The sequence below is a fragment of the Pipistrellus kuhlii genome, unplaced genomic scaffold (genome assembly GCF_014108245.1).
Source record: "Pipistrellus kuhlii isolate mPipKuh1 unplaced genomic scaffold, mPipKuh1.p scaffold_m20_p_10, whole genome shotgun sequence".
Classification (NCBI taxonomy): domain Eukaryota; kingdom Metazoa; phylum Chordata; class Mammalia; order Chiroptera; family Vespertilionidae; genus Pipistrellus; species Pipistrellus kuhlii.
The window spans coordinates 14,387,218-14,392,523 of NW_023425405.1; the positions used below are offsets into that span (position 1 = coordinate 14,387,218).

Below are 5,306 nucleotides of genomic sequence, written 5' to 3' on the forward strand. Positions count from 1 at the left end.
CCAATACACAGATAAACACAATGTGGTGTACACTTAAAAGGAAATATTGTTTAGCCTTAAAAATACAGGAAATCCCAATATATACCACAATAAGGGATGAATCTTGAAGTTATGTCTATGCTAAGCAATAAACATAACACATTTACGGCATGTCTTGTAATTTATATCAGCATAACAATACGACATATTGATAGCATGTCTTGTCATGAACAGGCTATACTGTGTGATTCCACCTTTAAGTTATCAAGAGCCGTCAGATCACAGAGGCAGAGGGCCAGCCGAGGTGTGGTTTCCAGGGACAGAAGGGGTGGGAGCTGTCATCTCATGAGTGTGAAGTCCCAGGTCTGAAAGGGGAAGAGTTTTGGGGATTGGCTGCGTGGCTGCAGGAAGGAACCTAACATGACCTCGCTGTGCACTTGCAAATGGTGAAGATGGCAAACTTGATGTCTGTCTACTTTACTATAATTATAAAAAACAAACAAACAAAAAAACCAGTCTGTGGTGGCACAGGGCTGGGCCTCCACAAACCCCTCCAGGTCAAGGCTGAGCACAGACGGGAGCCCCTGTCCCCCAAAGGCCTTCCTGGGCATGAGCTCAGCCTCTGTATTCTGTGTGTCTATTGAAACAAGAGTTCGGTCAACAGGAACCAGAGAGCAGTTGTTTAGAAGCCCCCTGCTGCTCGCTCCTCTGTGCACTGTTCTGGGGGCTTCTTCCCTGAAGGGAACCTGGAAGCCACAGGGATTGTGGGATGACTGGAGTGCCCAGCGAGATGGGGGAGGTGAGGGCTGCCACACCGTGGCTGTCCTTAGGGTAGTGGTTTCACAGATGACCAGACACCATGGGACCCCCTGTAGGAGCAGAGCACCCTCCCCGCCTCCACAATCTACACCCTAGACCTCCTCGGAGGGAGGAAGATGAGTGAGACATCCTCTGGGGGGGGATCTTCTGTCCTGTGAGTTACAGGCCCCTTTGCTGGGGCTCCCTAGCCCTTCCTCTTTATTCTGATGCCTGGAGATAGGTTTGTCCTTTCAATTTTGAGTCTCAGGGATAAAATTCTTTAGAAGTAACCATCTTTAATTCTGGCCAAATCCCTCGCCTACCAACGTCCAGGGGCTGATGGTCAGGACTGTTGTCCCTGCTGCCACATGGTTGATATCCATCAAGACGGGTCAGAAACCATAACAGTAGGAGGAAAGGATGGTGTTGCTAACGCTTCTCCAGGGCCTCCATGGAAGCTGGGACAAACAGTCTCTCTGCCAGGGGCCAGCTACTGCGGTTAAGGGTTTGAAAAATGCAGGGTGATTACACTTCCCTACAAGGGTTTTCCTTGTGGCAGTCTGGTCACAGCATTTAACCTCTCTGACCTTCAGTCTCCTCTCCTATCAAATGGAGAAGATACTACCAACCATGGACATGGAAAGACACGCTACAAATATGTTTATCCATCTCCTAAACCAGTTGAAACATTTCTAGAATAAATAAGGTTGATACAAAGTTATGACCTTGATTTCAAAGGAAGAAACAGCCCAAGGTAGACAGTGCAAGGCATGAAGAAAGAACTGAGTCACCCCAGATGGGCAGACAGCGGGAGAAATAGGCTGAGTGACAGTGAAGAGCAACTATCCATGTTCACTGCAGCATTATTCACAACAGCCACGATACGGAAACAACCCAAGTGTCCATCCACGTATGAAGAGAGAAATTGTGTTATACACACACACACACACACACACACACACACACACACACACATATATACAGGGTGGCGCAAAAGTAGGTTTAGAGTGGTTCATATGGAAAATAATGCAATAATTAATCAATAATAATACAAGAATAAACTTTTTGTACTCCCAACTGTAAATCTACCTTTTCCTATATGTCTACAATAATAAAAGTGCAATATGCTAATTAGACCAGATAGCCAGACGTCCTTCTGGACGAAGCCGGGTCTGCAAGGGCTGAGGCAAGCCACCCTGGCTGCGAGGGCCAAGCCCCCCTTGCACAAAATTTCATGCATTGGGCCTTTAGTATATATAATAAAGAGGTGATATGCAAATAGTCATTAAGGTGTGATTCAAAATAACCAGCAGAGAGCTACAGGAGAGCGGGGCAGTGGGGGGTGGGGGGGCGCAGGAGGAAGGCCAGCTGAGGCAGTGAGTGACTCTTGCATGGATTCGTGGGCAGGGCTACCAGTATATATACAGCCAGCTACCAAAACAACCCCCACCCAGGCTGGCCCCGCCTCCCAGGGAGCAGTCAGGGGCGCCCCTAGGCAATGCAATAAGGTGCGAGTTGGATGGGAGAACGTGGAAGAAATAGAGGGGACAGGCTTAAGGGCCTGCAGGGTTGGGATGCTCAGCCACAGTAGGTGTGGAGGGTGCTGGGGAAGGAAGAGGGAGGTCCGATTGGAAAACGGCTCAGCACAGTACCTTCTCACTGCGAACTGGGCGGCGCCAGCCGTGGCCTGAACGGGCTGTTGTCTGGTGGGTGCGCTTGGGACCAACATGCTCATGGCAGCAGCAGTACTCCCGAAACATCACTGATTCCAAATAGCAAACAGCTACCAACGTCAAAGAACAAACAAACAAACAAAAAAACCCTCTCCAACTAGAGGCCCTGGACTTGCAACGTGACTGAAGGAAACGCCACTTAAGGAGGAGCTAGGAAAACCGGAAGTGTGCACCCAGGAGATTTTGGGATTGTGGGATTGTGGAGCCGCCTGGGAGACGGCTAGCACGTGAGCCTGTGATTGCACATGTGCAGAGTCAGCCCTATAGTCTTCAGTCTGCAGTATTTGGAGGGAAATTATTTCTATTTCACTGTTCTCTTGCAGCGAGGAAGATCAGAATGAAAGGTTTCGTTTGTTACCTTGGTTTGAAGCGAGGACAAGAGGAGTACACACGCACCCCGCAAGTGAAGCGCACCATCATTGAAGCTTTCAATGATCTTCGAAGAGCAGGGCCAGACTCAAGAGAAATGCAGCCAGGAGCATCTGGAGAGCTCTGCTTCCGGCGTGAGGACAATGAAAAAGAGATGCAGAGGATCCTGCCGAACTCAGAACCGCTCAAGCCTGGCATTGCAGAAATCCACGAGAGCCGCAGGAAGCTGGAGCAGGAGCTGTAGACACAGGCCTGGGACAACCGGGAGATGGATAAGCGCATGCACAGCCTGAAGCCAGACCTCATGCAGCTGCACAGGAGCCGAGATCACTGCCTGGTGTGGCTCATTCAAAAGGCGCCCGGCAGAAGAAAACCAACTAGTGGTTGGGAATCACAAATGAGCCTGAAGACCAGAATGCACTGATGGAGGATGAGGGTGACCGCCCCCACCTTGAAGTACCAACCTGGTAGGTATCAAGAGGTAAGATCAGCCGCTCGCAGGCTGAGGAAATGCTGAGCGGCCAGTGGGATGTACTTTCCTCATCCGCGAGAGCAGCCAGCGGGGCTGCTGTGCATGCAGTGTGTCACCTACCGCACGGCCGCTGGGTTGGGTTTTGGGGAGCCCTGCAGCTTGTGCGGGTCCCTGAAGGAGCTGGTGCTGCATTCCCAGCACACTTCCCTGTGCAACACAGCGATGCCCTTACGGCCACACTAGCACATCCCATGTGAGACCTGGACCCCGTCCCATCCCCCCTCCCCAGCCGGCTGACTCATACAGAGCAGGACTCCATCTTTCTGTCTGTCTGTCTCTCTTCTTTGTGAATCTTTATCTCGATCTCTCTCTTGCTTTCTCTGAGTTTCTCTTCCTGTCACTCTCCTAAACCCGTTTATGTCCTCTCTGTCTCTCTTAGTCTCTGTACCTCTAAGTCTCTGTTAGGGGAGCATACCTCCTCCATCCCATGTCCCCTTTCCCCATGGGCACTGCCTTCCTGGCTCTGGATGCCCCCACCAGTTCCTACAGTTTCTCCAAGCGCCCCCTCCCCCCCACCTATACCTGCCATGTTTACATGGGCCCCTGGAATACTCAGCCCCAGCCTGGTGCCCTGATTTTTCAACCATAGACCTGGGGTCAGGGCAGGAAGAAGGCAGGAAGGAACTTCACTGGGTCATTTCCAAGAACCTCAGCGGTGACATTTGGGGCCAGGTGGGTCGTGGGTCCTGCCCCACAGACCCAACTTCCCCTCCAAACCCTGAAGTGAAATCCACACGTTACCCCCACATGGAGCTGCTGCCCAGAAGTCCTCCTCCCCAAAAAACAAAATTATTGAAAATAACCTCCAGAGCTGGGCCCTATCTGACCCCAGGCTTCCCGGGCCAGCTGGGACACACTGCTGCTCACAGCACCTCCGCTCCAAGCAGTGTCAAGGCTTCTCCTTGATCATGTTGGGCTCTGATTTTGTTTCCTTCACTATAAACCCATTTTCTACTCTTTTGGGACAAGAATCCTGGTTTTCTGTGCTGCCGTGGACACACACACACACACACACACACACACACACACACACACCTCCGCTCCTGCCTGCCCAGCTAGGCTGGCACTTGGGTTTTGTGTGGTATGTTGATACTTATGTGGATATAAAACATTGAACTAAAAAAGAAAAGGAAAATGGGATAGTGATGAATAAGAAACTTTGGAGACAGTGAAGGGCAGTTTTTCCAGACTGTTGAGAGCTAAGAATTGGAGTTTAATTGGGATAGAAATCCTGCTAATAGCACCTGATGCCTGAAATCTGAGCGCTCTACTTTTAGGTTTTCCAGTTCAAGTTTTTGGAGACTGCCTATTAAAACATTCCTGGTTGGAAAGTGTTTGTATACAAGCCCATAAGTATTAAGTATTTGCTATGTTTACCATGCTTAGCTCTCTGTAAGGAATATGGAATAATGTTAAATGCCTCATGTTCTCAAGAAGCTTGACTTTTAAAATAAAAAATAAAGAAATATAAATATTAAAAATAAAAAAAGAAGAAGCTTGAATTTTAGGGGCATAATTAGGCAGCCAAGAGAGCAGTTAGGGGTGATCAGGCAGGCAAGCAGAATGATTAGGAGCGATCAGGCAGGCAGGAAAGCAGTTAGGAGCAGTTAGCAGTCCTGGATTGTGAGAAGGTTGTCTGAAAGGTCCTGGATTGCGAGAGGGTGCAGGCCAAGCTGAGGGACCCCCCACACACACACCCACGCACAAATTTTGTGTACCCCCCTCTCTCTTTCTCTTTCTCTCTATAACATATATATATATACTGAGTGGCCAGATTATTATGACCACCTGATGTTTGTAGGCAAATTAGCTGTACACTGCATCTTATGGGATATGGAAGCCGAAGTCCTGTTCAAACACCTTTGCTGTCTGCAGTTACCAAGAAAAAACGTCTC

At 49.5% G+C, this 5,306-nt stretch overlaps 1 pseudogene; it reads left to right on the forward strand.

Annotated features, from left to right (window-relative positions):
• Window positions 1-2,847: 2,847 nt before the first annotated feature.
• Window positions 2,848-4,405, forward strand: LOC118714551 (annotated as a pseudogene).
• Window positions 4,406-5,306: the final 901 nt, after the last annotated feature.